A 12,905-nucleotide genomic window follows, 5' to 3' on the forward strand; every position below is an offset into this window, starting at 1 on the left:
TTAACAGCATATTACCGGTGTCACTTCATGTGCAATCCATGTAATTATTTTTAGGTTTGAAAGGTTTTTGCTTTTAAAGGGCAAACAACAGTTTTCAGCAGTCTTTCCAGGTGCATTAAGACACGTGGGAATTTCCAAACACAGTGGGAGGAGAAGTTTCACCATCAGCAGTGTCTAGAAGTGCTAGCTGGTGTCCCTTGACACTTTCTTTGTGGAGGATGATGGTTGTCTGCAGAGGCTTTTCAGCAGCTAATTTTAAGAGCAGCTTAAACAAATCTCTCCTTTAGTTACAAAGAGAGAATACCAGGTAGGGACAAAATGTCTAAAATCTATTGTGTGTGCCCTTCTGGAAAAATTCAAGGTGAGAAAACGAAGTTTGAGAAAATGTCAGGGCCTCTTTCAAAATATTTATTTCTGGATTCAGGGTTTTCTTTCCTCATCAAAAGTATTTACCAAATTCAGCATGATGTCACCAGTTGACCAGATCAGTCTTAGGTGTCACCAAAGGCTATTTGCTGTCCCCAAATTCTGTCCAGCAAAATCAGGGGCAGTGATGTGTTCTTCCTTTGCAAATCCTTGTCCTGCAGTGTTAGTATTATTAATTTTCTTTGTGCCAGGAGCACTGGGGAGCAGTGTGGTGCAGTCAGTGGTGCTCAGTTAGGGGCAGGACACCAAACCCTGGCTGATGGCCAGAGCATCGTTGCTGTCACAAAACATCTTCTGACATATTTGCTCTTTGTGAGCTGCTATCTTTCTGCCACTCCCTTCAGAGAATGACTGCAGAAAAGGCCACAGACACGGGGATAATCCATGTTTGAGACTCTTCTGGTGGGACCAGAGGTTTCACATAGGAGGGTAGTCCTATTGGACTGGTGAAGGATAGTGCTGTGTGACACTGTTGGTTTTGCTGCTTCACCCTGCTATGATTGACATGTTTTGCCATCAGGATTTGTTGATATGCCCAAGAAAAAAAAATCTCATCTAGAAACACTAAACACATACACAGAGCAACCAAAGGTACAGGGACATGGGAGAGCAGGTCAAACCAGTGAGAGGATCATATCTAGCACTTGTGGGGGGCTTTGGGGGTTCCAGTGACTCACAGGGAGGTGATGCTGTTTCCAGTGATGTGGGTGAATGTGATGATGTGGAAGTTGTGGCAGTGTAACACAGAGTACCTGTGTAATAGGTGACATACAAATACATTCTGCATCCATTAGACCAGCCTTTAATGATGCTGTGTAAAGCACACAACTCTCCCCCAGCCCTCTAGTCCCTGGAGTCCTCACAAGGGTGAGATAAGGACATGGTCAAGAGGTTCCTTCACTCTCTTCCTATTTTTGACAGGAGAGGGTTGGAAGTACTTCAGCTGTGTTGCTGAACTCCTGGTTTTGGGCTTACTATTTCTTAGTATTCTCGTTTTTTTCTTACTTTATTCAAGTACTAATTACAACATCAATATACCCCAATTTTAATACTGACTAAACATGTACCATTTGTGAAGACATGGGAGGAAGAGAGAGGGGAGACAAGGTCCCCCTTGCTGTTACTGCACAAAGCAGGGTGGGCCATCCAGTGCAGCATTTGTCCACCCCAAAGTCCCCAGGCTGCCCTTCCCCAGTGTTGATCCATTGGCATTGATGGAAGAGGGCCTGCAGGTGACTGCCAGAAGGCAGCAGCAGTGCATGTTCATCAGGGCAGCCCTGCTGAGGGACACAGTGTGCTGAGGGACACAACCTTCCTCTGCTATTGACTGCAGCCAGGGGCGAGGAGCTGGGCTGGCTGGACCTTTCATGTGCCCTGGTGTGAGGGGCCCTGTGTTCCTCGTGTGGCCTCTGGCACAGCAGCTGTGACTGCCTCAGCAGGTGGCGTGTGTTGAGATGAAGAAATTCGGCTCCCTGGGGGAGAAATGGCATTGATCACTTGCAGCCAGGCATTTAAGTGCCTTTTGGTAGAAGAAGTGCATTTAAAAAATAATATTTTTGAAACAACAGAGGTGTAGATACTATATTCCTGTCTTCCAAGGATCATTTTTCTCCCAACTTTGAGGAGAGCAGGGCCAACCCACCCAGCTGTCCTACAGGCATGGCCCCAGCCCCACATGCTCTCTGTGCAGCATGCCCTAAATGTCACTCACCCTCTTTTGAAATTACTTTTTCACTTTTAGGCATGGGATTGTTTTTTGACCTTCAGGCTTCCACCTCCAGCACAAGACTTGTCGGCTTCTGGGACATGGGCTGTAGACAACTCCAAGATGAAAGGCTGCCCACTTGTCTTTTCATCTCATGCCAGGCTGTCCTTCGGGTTAGGGCTGGGCTCCAGCAACTGCAGCACAGGCAAACCAAGTGATGGCTGGGGTTTGCAGAGACCACAGGGCTCTTGTTGATGGGCAGCCTCGGTAAGAGCGGTCCTACACGAACCTGAAAGGCAAGGGGATAAATCTAACCTCCGGGGGTTAATTTATTAATGCTATTTCCAACCAACATTGTTTCCTCACTCTCTTTGTACTGCCTGTGATTTTAATGCTGCCTGCCTGCAGTCTCAGGGAGAATTGCCCAGAAGCAGAGCGGGTGTGAAGTAAAGGCGGAAAGAGGAGATCTGAGCCCTCCAGCCTTTGCTGGTGGAGGGCACAGCGGTCGGTGTGTGTGAGCTATGAAAAAGCACTGCAGATCAGCGCAGAGCACGCTCACCCTGGCCCTCCTGACCATTCCTCTGGGGGGGTTTCCCCCGCAGCAGCCCTTGCGGTGAACGCCGGTGTTGTTTTTGACATCGGTGGGGTCTCTGTCACTGTGGCAGTCCCGCATGGGCCCTGCCTCTCCAAATTGCTGGGGCAGACTGGCCCCCCGCCGGCCCCGCCAGCTCCATCAGCCTAATTGGGGCTCCCGGCAGGGCTCTGCTGCGTGGAGCAGCTGGTGCAGACGGGGCATCCTCGGCAGCAGTCGCTGCTCTTAATGAGTTTGTTGCTGTTTCATTAATGAGTGAATGGCTGGGATTTCATTTTCCCCCTGTACTGGTTTTCCAGACCCCTTCTTGAGAAAGCAGACCATATTCAGACAAAAGCGACACTACAGTTTTCTAGATTAAATTACTTCCATTGTTTTCTTTCTGATTTCCTCTAAACCAGAGCAGAGTCTCTGAAGGTATCAAAATTGATACTTTTTGCATATACAGTGCTACTGCATTTGAAACTATTTGCCCCTGTTAACTAACATTAACACATCTTTAAAAGTCATGGTTATTCCTGATAGAGTATTATCACATATTTCCAGGGAGAATTTGGATTTTGAGGAGGGGAGGGCTTTATGCTCCCAGAACCTAATACACACAAACCCCACCACCTGAACCACATGTATTTCTTTGAATGCATTTTCCACAGACTTCTGCAAGGTCTGTTGTGAAGGGAGCAGTAGCCAGAGACTGGCTTCACACACCACAAATGTCAGGAAGTCAATCTAGGGCAGCAAAATATTTCCCTCCTTGGAAAGTGGGGATGCTTTCCTTCCCAGCCCTGGAGAGGCACACACGGCACAGCCAAGAGAGGGGCGAGCAAACTGCTGAGCTGGGCTGCAGAGCAAGGGCTCGACCTGCAGTCCCAGGGAGCCTGGGGTCTGATGGGATTAGCCTGCTTATCTGCTTTTCTGGCTTTCAGTTAGGATTTAGTTAAGAATTTCCTGCATCTGCATCAGCAAGAAGAAATGGCTGTTCCCGGGATTCAGAAAGGTCAGCAGTAGGCCAAAGATATTTAAGCACAGAGTTGGAGAATTTTAAGGAATGGAAATGCATAGGCTGGAGCCAAATCCTAAAAGTAGGTCCTTGGCATAAGGAAGGAATCTTCTAGCAAGGACTGCCTTGCTATGTCTCTGTGCGCTTGTAAGCAGCAGGAGATGTTCCCACTCCATTTTGTGCTGGCTGTTTGTCCCTCCACACCAAACCTGCAGCAAAGCTCCCACAGGCTCAGGTGCTCCCAGATCTCACTGGGCACGTGGCATTTGGGAGACCATCCTCCCCGTGCTGCAGAGCTCAGGGCCCTGACTTTTGCCACCCCATCTGTGCTTTGCCCACCAGCCGGCATCTGGTAGGTGCCTGCTCTGAAGCATTACTCCTCTGCAGGCAGAAAAAGCCCCTCAGATTAATGGTCTGCCTAAAAGCTAAAGAGAAAAAAAAAAAAAAAAGAGAAATAATTTTAAGTATCACATTAAAATGCCACTCCACATCTGAAAGGATCCATTAAAACTTTTATAGAGCTTTTTACAATTGTTTCCCCTCTTTTATATTTTGTTCTGATTCAGGCACTTCTCTCTTATAATTCTCCTATGTAATAAACATTTTCGCCTCAGTTGGCTCTGCTCTAAGAGGGAGGGACTATTTTTGGTGCAGAGGAAAATGTGGGGCTTTTGAAAGAATAGTTTTTGTTTCCAAAATCTCCATTTGCAAGGATCCAGCCTGGGCAGGAGCCTTGGGCTAGCTCCCTGAATGTGTTCCTGCACAATCTTTCTTAAAAATGTTGTATTTTTTTAAGGGATTTGGAGAACGCACCTAGGCTTCACCCTCTGGTTCTTCTCTTTCTTAGAAGGAAAGGTTTCTAGGGTCCAGCAGAAATCCCTGAAAACATTCAAGGCCGGGCTGGACTGGCTTCTGAGGAGTCTGGTCTAATTGAGGATGTTCCTGCTCATTGCAGGGGGTTCAACTAGATGACCTTTAAAAGGTCCCTTCCAACTCAAACCACTCTATGACTCTATGACTGGGCTAATTGGGCAGGTGGCTCCCTCCTCCTCAGGACTGTGGGCAAAAAATAGAGCTTTCACCTGCTTAGCCTTTGTAATTACTTTAAAAAATATTCTAATTCCTAAGTGCTGGAGGGGTGCTGACACAGGCCCGGCTGTCTGCAAGGGAAGCCAGGAGCTGCAGGCCGTGTCCTGCACCCTGCCCAGCCTGTCCCCTCCCTCTGGGCTGGGGACATGCTCACTGTCCCACCTGCCTGCCCAGGGAGGAGCAGCCTCTCCTGGTGAAACCTGCTCCTCATGGCACACTGTGCACAGGGAACTGGTGGTGCCAATGTGTTACTTGGAAAATAATTTTAAGACCTCAAATTTAGATTAGGCTCAAGTGTGTCCATAGGAAAAAGCCAGCAGCTTACCAGGTTAGTCACAAACAACCCCAGGGAGCAAGTTGTGCCATGTATTGCCCTTGCCTTGCCTTGCCTTTCCTCCTTCTCCTGTGTCCATGACATTGCAGATCCTGCCAGATGAAATCCCACTCGCTGCTTCCCTTTACTTCCTGACTGAGGGATTTGACAGTGTATTATTTAACCCTTCATCTTGTCTCTAGTCCATGGTCCTACCCCTTACATGGATATGCATTTTTTTGAATGTTAAATGCTTGAAACAAAGCATCTCAGTGCACTGGGAAGAGTGTGGCCACCCCAGTGGGCATTTCGCAGGACCAATAAGGGTTTAACATCAGCATTGCCAAGCTCCTTGCAGGGCTCCTCTTCTCTCTGTACTGCCTTGTTGCTGTACCTGCTGCTCGGGTTTTCCTGCCCTTCCTCTGCCTGCTTGGCACCAGCACACCCAAGCCTTGCAAACTGAGGGCTGACTTCAGGAATGCAAATAATGTTCCCTGTGCATCCAAACCATGTTTCTAAAAACCTTTTCGTCTTGTTCCTTGTTGCCCTGGAGGATAATTACTTCAAAGAGCAGCCCTGTTGCCTGGTATTTCAGTTTATCTCATTACCATTGTGTTTGCCAAGCCAGCCAGCTTTGCCAAAAACAGAATCAAGGTTGCTGGCAGTGCTGGCTGGCTCACATCTTCACCCTCTCTGCTGGCGGAGATGCTAATTTCCCCTTGATTGCAAACCCTGCATTCATCTTTTGTGAGTAAGCTGTGCCTACAGTCACGGCATAATGGCTTTAAAAAACCTGGGCTCAAGCCTGTGGGCCCCTCTGCTTGGGCCATCCAAGGCAGGCCTAATGGATGCTGTTAGATTATTTACTTGCCACTCTTTTATCCCAGGGTGGCAGCTGGCTGGCACCCACCGCTGGCTGAGGGCAGGCAGGAGCGTCAGGGTGGAGAGCTGCTTGGCAGGCAGAGTGCCCAGGGGAGGAACTGGAGGAGGCACAGCAGGCTGGACGGACGGATGGATGGATGGATGGATGGATGGATGGATGGATGGACAGACAGTGGGTGGGTGCAGGAATGCACGTGCCGCTCAAAGGTCATTTGTCACGGCAGGGGCTGGTCGCAAGAAAAGAGATGAGAGCTGACAGCTTCTGGCTCTAGGGGCTTCCCTGGGCTTCAGGAAGACTGGAAGAGCCTCAGGATACCCTCAGGATGGTTTTAATATAATCTGATTTCCCTCTTGTCATCTTGAGTTCATTGCAACAAACTGTGTGTAAATTTTTTAAAAGTCTCCGGTGCAGAATGCTGAGCTGGCAGTAGCACAGCACAACCTGAGCAGCTCATGCTCATGCTGACTTGGGTTGGCATTGCCAACATGATCAGAATAGGACAGTAAGCTTTGGGTTGTTTGATTGTTTTTAAGATCCCTAAAATGAAACACATCTCAGAGGAAAAAAAAAAGAGGAAAAAAAAGAAAAAAAAGAAGAAAAGTAACAAATCCTGGCTCTATTAAGCAGCTGTGAGCAGCATTTGCAGGGATGGGTGAGAGCAGTGGACAGCCACATCCCTGGGCTTTATGTTCCTGTTTAGGATAAACCTGCCCCAAGCAATGCTATGGCTGTTGCTAAGCAACAGGTGATGCTTGCTATAGCCAATATTGCCCTCTTAAAGGTACGTTTGCAAGGAGCAATCTGCTGTGTGCATGAAATTAATTTGCAGATGTATGGATTTGTATTAGTTAGTGGCAATAAACTTTGGCAATGCTTCAGCGTGGTGTTCAAATGGAATACAATGTGGCATGAAGATATTGTGCAGCAAAAGCATTAAGCCCTCCCCTTTAATTAACTGGAACTTAAAGCTGGGATATCTTACTCACCAAAATAAATTAACAGTAAATCAGGTTACAGAATAAATTAACAAATTAAATTGGGTTAGTTGGAAAGTTTAAAAACGAGGAGCATCTGTGAGCTGCTTGCATTACAAATACAGTTACAAAACCTTGAGCTGGAAGGGAAGACTCACATAGAAACATGTAACTGTCCCAGTGCTGTTTGATTTCCAGTCTTTATCAGCAAAAGACTGGACCTGCTCTAAACATGGATTAAAACTCAGTCACAGTATAACACTGACCAAAATCAAAGCACCCACACCAAGAAAGGCTTTTGACTTCTTGTCTTCTTCTGGTTTTGTGAATAGTTGCCAGAAATTTGCAGACGATAGAGCTCTTTTCATAGGACGTCACAAACTCCCTTTTTCATTTTCTTAAGCATCTTTTCCTTCACTTGCTTTTCCCCACCAGCCAGCACCTCACTTTATCTCCTGGAGCTGAAAAAGATTATCCCACCCCTTTCTTGCTCCCCAGGAACATACCCCTGGTCCTACCTGTGGATGCAGTGGCTCTCCTCACCCCTTAACCTTGGCCAGCACAGTGACTTTGGACATGCACAAAGCCATTTGCAAGGCCTGGGCTGAGGTGCTGCTGGCTCTCAGGGCCTCCAGGAGGGACTGGAGTGCTGGTCTTGCCGTGCCACAGAACTTGCCTGTGCTCCTTCAGTCACCCTGGGCTCACTCTGCTGCCACGACAAGGCTTAGGAAACTCTAATCTGATGGCAGCAGTGCAAAAGGGAACTGTGGCAAGGTATTTTAACTGCATTACTTTCAGGTGGTTGCCACATCTTTTCTAATTAAAATAAAATCATCTTAGGACTCCTGAAATGAATATTTGGTATAATAGACTCAGAAAGTGATGAAAATGTTTTCATTAAATAGTGAGAGAGGGAGAGAGACCCTGCAAGGCATAGCATTTTATCTCAACTCTCTAATAACATTAATAAACTCTTTAATCTTTGTCACGTTTATGACTTAATGGCAATCCTTAAAGACATGACAGACAAGTTAGAGCTGCCAGGTTCCTTTAACCTATAAGCATTCATATTCTTTGCAGGATTTTGATTAAGTGGAAAATTCCTCTGCAACGGGCTTTATTCTCCTTGTAAATCTGTGCTCTGCACTCATGTGAGAGCTGGAGGATGCTCAGGTGGGACCTGGTCATGTTGTGGGATGGGGGTATCACCAGGGGCCAGGTGAGTGCTGGGGGTACTTAGTGTCAGCCCTGGTATGAGCAGCCCTGGCTGTTCCCCTTCTCCCACCCGGGCACTGACCTGGTGCTGCTGATGGGCTTTGCTCCATCGCTCACCTGGGGGACTTCAGCTCTCCTCTCCATGAAAACTGTGTTTAGAGTGACTGAGGGCTGGCTGTGTGGTGTGCCCTCCTCTCCCTCTGGGCCAAAGAGCACTGAGAATCCCCACCCCTGTGCCTTTGCTCACACACACATGGGGCTGTGGCAGTCTGGTTTCACACAAGCAGTATTTGCTAAGAAACAGCATGGAGAGAGTGTCATTTGGTTGCAAGCTCAACACTCCAGTTTTGGATGCTGCGAGCTGCCAAGGCCAGACTTCACTCTGCCCCAGTGTGCCATTGTATGTGTGTGGTCCAAAAAAGCAGATATCCATGGGGAAAATAGTATGGGTCATGTAATTAGGGAGCTGCACAACAAGACAGGCACAGCTGGGGGCTCACTCCAGCCTTGGGATTTTCCTTTTTTTTTTCCCAGAAATCTGGCATTTTCTGACCATCAAGTTCCTGACTATAAAAGCTAATTAATATTCCTTTAATATAAGGTTTTTGCATTTAATCTCCCTTCTTTCTTTTGTTTTGTTAATGTTACGTGAAAGTGCAGCCTTTTTTGCCTCTGTTGGTGGGGTTTGGACCCAGAACATCCATTTCTGCAGCTGCCACCCCACTGTTCCCAGCTGGAAGTAGAGGGATGCTCCAAGGATCATCAGTGGCAGCTTGGTCCCCCTGGGGACCCTGTACCTTTGGGAGGGCTGTGGCAGCCACATCCCTTCCCCTGAGGCATCTGCAGTGCCCAAACCCAAAGATCTCCACATGGTACAGGTGTTCTTTCATCCAGATTTGGTTCACTGTTATCTGCTGCACACACAAGTACCAGCTCGGTAAATTCACTCTTGTAAATGATAAGCTGAAGCCTCTTTAATTGTTTCTCAGTCACATGCCAGCAATAAAATGAAAAATCACCATTAACCCCCTCTTTTATTTGCATAATTTTGATGCTGTCAAAAAAAAGAGACAATACTCATGTAGCATAAGGAGAATTTTTAAATAGAAGCATTACATTTTAAAACCCTAATAAAGATAAAAGCAAAATAAACACTGGAACTTGGATTTAGAGAATGAGAGAAGAAAGATTAGGCTGTGCTGGTGAAGTAATGAAGGTAGTGGCTGGTAACCATTTTCAATAGCACATTAATGCTGAATTACTTTGGAATTTGCGCAGGAGTCGAGATGACATCCACATAAACACCAAATGAATTCCAAATGATTGGTATTATCATAAAGAGCACCAAATGAATTAATAATGATGGAACACTTAAACTAAAATGTTATCTTCTCTAATCTGTTTTCTCTTTTACACACTGGGCAATTCATTTTTAGCCAACTATGACCCTTTCTTTCCTTTGTCTTTTAATTTAAAAACGTATATATTTATTTTTGCATGGATGTTCTGCTCCTGCACTGTTTGAAGTGGGACTTGGACTAGTCTGTCTTCACAACAGTTTTGTGTTGGCATCAGAAAATTTAGGCAATGGATGGGAAGACATCTGGACACGAGACTTATCGCTGGGAAAATGACTATGACTAATAAGAAACAATAATAATAACGATTCCCTCTTGATGGTCCCACATGTGCACAGACCTCAGGGCACTCTGAACAGCGTTTAATAAGCTAAATGGCTGGCGTTACTGCAAGGCAATATGTCTCGCCCCCCCATGGAGAAGCCCAACAGGAGAGGAAGCCTGAGCTCTCAGTCTGTGTAGATGAGCCAAAAAAGATCAGTAAACAGGAGGCTGGGGCTGGTTTTAGGTGTCCCAGGGAGGAGCTGAGCCCCAGCACTGTTGCTACACAAGTGTGTGGCTCTTTGGGGTCCCCCATCCCTGTCACATGGAGGCTCCTTGGCACAGCCTGGGCAGGGAACACCAGCTCAGATTGCTGTCTGTGGGCAGTGCTGGCCCTGGTCACTGCAGGTCCCTCCCCACAGCCGGGCTGGGTGTGCACACTGACATATTAGCAGTCAAATGACATTTAGAGAGAACAAGTCTCACTCTCTCCTGCAGGCCAAGTAAATATCATTAGTAATGATATTAAATCTCAAATTGTGCTCCTGCACTATGGCAACCACGTAGCAATTTGCTATTGCAGCTTGTTCCTAACAATTACTTTCATAGACTTTATTTCTTAGAAAACTATTATTGACCATAATCCTCCACATGGCATGCCATGAAAAGAAATAATATTAATAATAAATAAATTAAAAAAAAAGTCAACCCAGCTTTCAGAGTGAGGGTGCAGTGCTGCCATGAGGCTGGCATGGCAGGTTTTGGTTTTGTTAGGAAGGTGGCAGAGCTGGGAGCTGCACAGGGAGCTGGGCAGGGCACAGCTCCTCTGGCCTGTTATTCTTTGTGGCTTTGATGCAGGATGTGCTGCAGGGCAGTCAGCTTGCTCTTCTCTACAGTATCCATCACACAAATATAATTTTGTTTTTCTATATAAAATGATATTTTTGTGTGTGTTTATTTATTACATGTGTGAGTATGCAGGTATATCCATGTGTGTACATGAGTGTGTATATAGGGAACACGTGTGTATACACACACGCAGGTGCATATATGTGTCCATATATGCATTTATAGATCCCAACGTGTCCATATCCGTGTATACGCACACACACAGAGCCCCTGAGCTCTTGGCTGCTCCTCACTGCAGCAACGCTGGCTGGGCTGTGGCACTGGCAGGCTGCTGGCCCAACACACGTGCTGCACTTCTGTGACAGAAGCAACATATAATTATATTACAAATTCACTTGCAAATGCTGGTGGTGATGTACTCCACAAAAAAAAAAAAAAAAAAATCATCGGTTTCATCTTCTCTCGTGTCTTGTAGCTGGTCCCTCCAGCATGGTCTGCATCTGTCAGTATCCATGCCCTGGGAGCACTAATCATTTTTATTAACCATTAAACAAGAAGATCTTTTTTATTTGAAAATGTAAAACATGCAGGAAGCACTATCTATAGCTGCTAATTCAGGTCACATTACACGGCTCTCGCTCACCTCTCTGCTCATCCCTGCTCTGCTGAAAGCTCTGCCGTAGGACCAGCGCTGCCGTCGGGGCTGATGGGCTGTCGCCGCGATTGCATTTAGAGGCCGGATCTTACCCTGAATAATTACACTTCTTTTCTGAGTGACCCCATGTAAACCAAGCCCCTTTTAAAGCTTCTCTCATGGCAAGTTTATGAGGTGTTACTACATTTTCTTAACATCTTTCACCTTCCGATCGTTTTGACTTCGCGGTGGGGCGGTGAGAGGTGACCCCCGCAAAGCGAGGCCGAGGGTGGCGGTGGCCGCGGTCACCTCTGTGTCCGTGGGGCTGGGATGACGCCCCGCCGCGCTGGCCCATGGCTCCCACAGCCCAGGGAACATCAAATGGAAGAGGAGCTGACACAAGGCTCGTCCCTGGGTGTCCGTGCTCCCTGAACTGAGCAAAATGGGCCTCCCATTTTATTGACGGAGCGGTGGTGGCGGGTGCCACCTCGTTAGCATTATAGAGCAGATTCCTCACATGCTTTTTTTATTCTGCAGCTTGGCTGCTGCTGTGTGAGACTGCGGAATATTTTACTGCCTTGTGGCTCGCATTCAATACGGCAAATAATAAAAAAAAACAAAACAAGGAAAAGTTGACAAAAATCCTGCCTTTTTTTTTTTTTTTTTTTACACGCATCTCTGTTTTTAACAGCCCTCCTGCTGTGACAAAACTGTTAATTAAACTGAAACTAAAATAAATTAAGCCCACCTAATATGACAAGCATTTGAAGGCAAAGCATCAGCCCAAAGGCTGGCAGGGTAGGAGCTGCTGTGCCTGTTCCTTCTGCCCCTCCTGTCCCCCTGCCCTCATGCTTGAAGGTGCCAGCAGAGGCTGCATTGGTGGCACTGTCAGGGGGCAGCACCCCAGGTGCCGTGTGGCAGGGGTGGCAAAAAAAAGATAGATCTTTGGCTTCCATGTCAGACAGAGCACAGTGTAAGAGGCTGTGGCCCGTCGAGACCAGAAATATAGAAAAATGTTAATATTCTTAATATTATTAATAATAATTTTAAATTACTCTAGAAACTTAATGTGTAATGGTGCAGCGTTTCTTCATCTCCCTTCCAGTTTAGTTGAGGTTGTTGAATAATCTGGAAAAGCCCCCCCAGCAGCACTAGACACACTCAGCCTGCCTTAAAACAAACCTGTGGGGGCTGTAGATGCCTTACAAGCAGAGCTGCAGCCTGGCCATGCACCCATAAATTAAAGAAAGGGCCAGGCCGGCTGAGGCACAGTGCCAGCTTTGATGTGCAGTAATGAACTTCGCTTTTAATTCGGGGTTGTAACTTCCATGCCGACGCAAAACTGGGAGCTGGGAAAAGCTGCATGCATAATCAGGGGTGAAAGCAAGGATGCGGCGTGCGATGTGTCTGATGTTGGATGAGAAGGAAGATAGCCTTTAATCATTTTGTTTTCAAAGAAGCTTTAGAAAGCTCTTTGAAGATGAGGCTTTTTTGAGGACTGCTTCTGGAAAATAGGAGGCAGCGATAGACGGCACCCACGTCCACCTGCCCGCTCGGTTAACCTGTGCACGGGACACACCCGGGCATCCCTGGCACCAGCACGGGT

The sequence above is a fragment of the Aphelocoma coerulescens genome, chromosome 7 (assembly GCF_041296385.1).
Source record: "Aphelocoma coerulescens isolate FSJ_1873_10779 chromosome 7, UR_Acoe_1.0, whole genome shotgun sequence".
Lineage (NCBI taxonomy): Eukaryota > Metazoa > Chordata > Aves > Passeriformes > Corvidae > Aphelocoma > Aphelocoma coerulescens.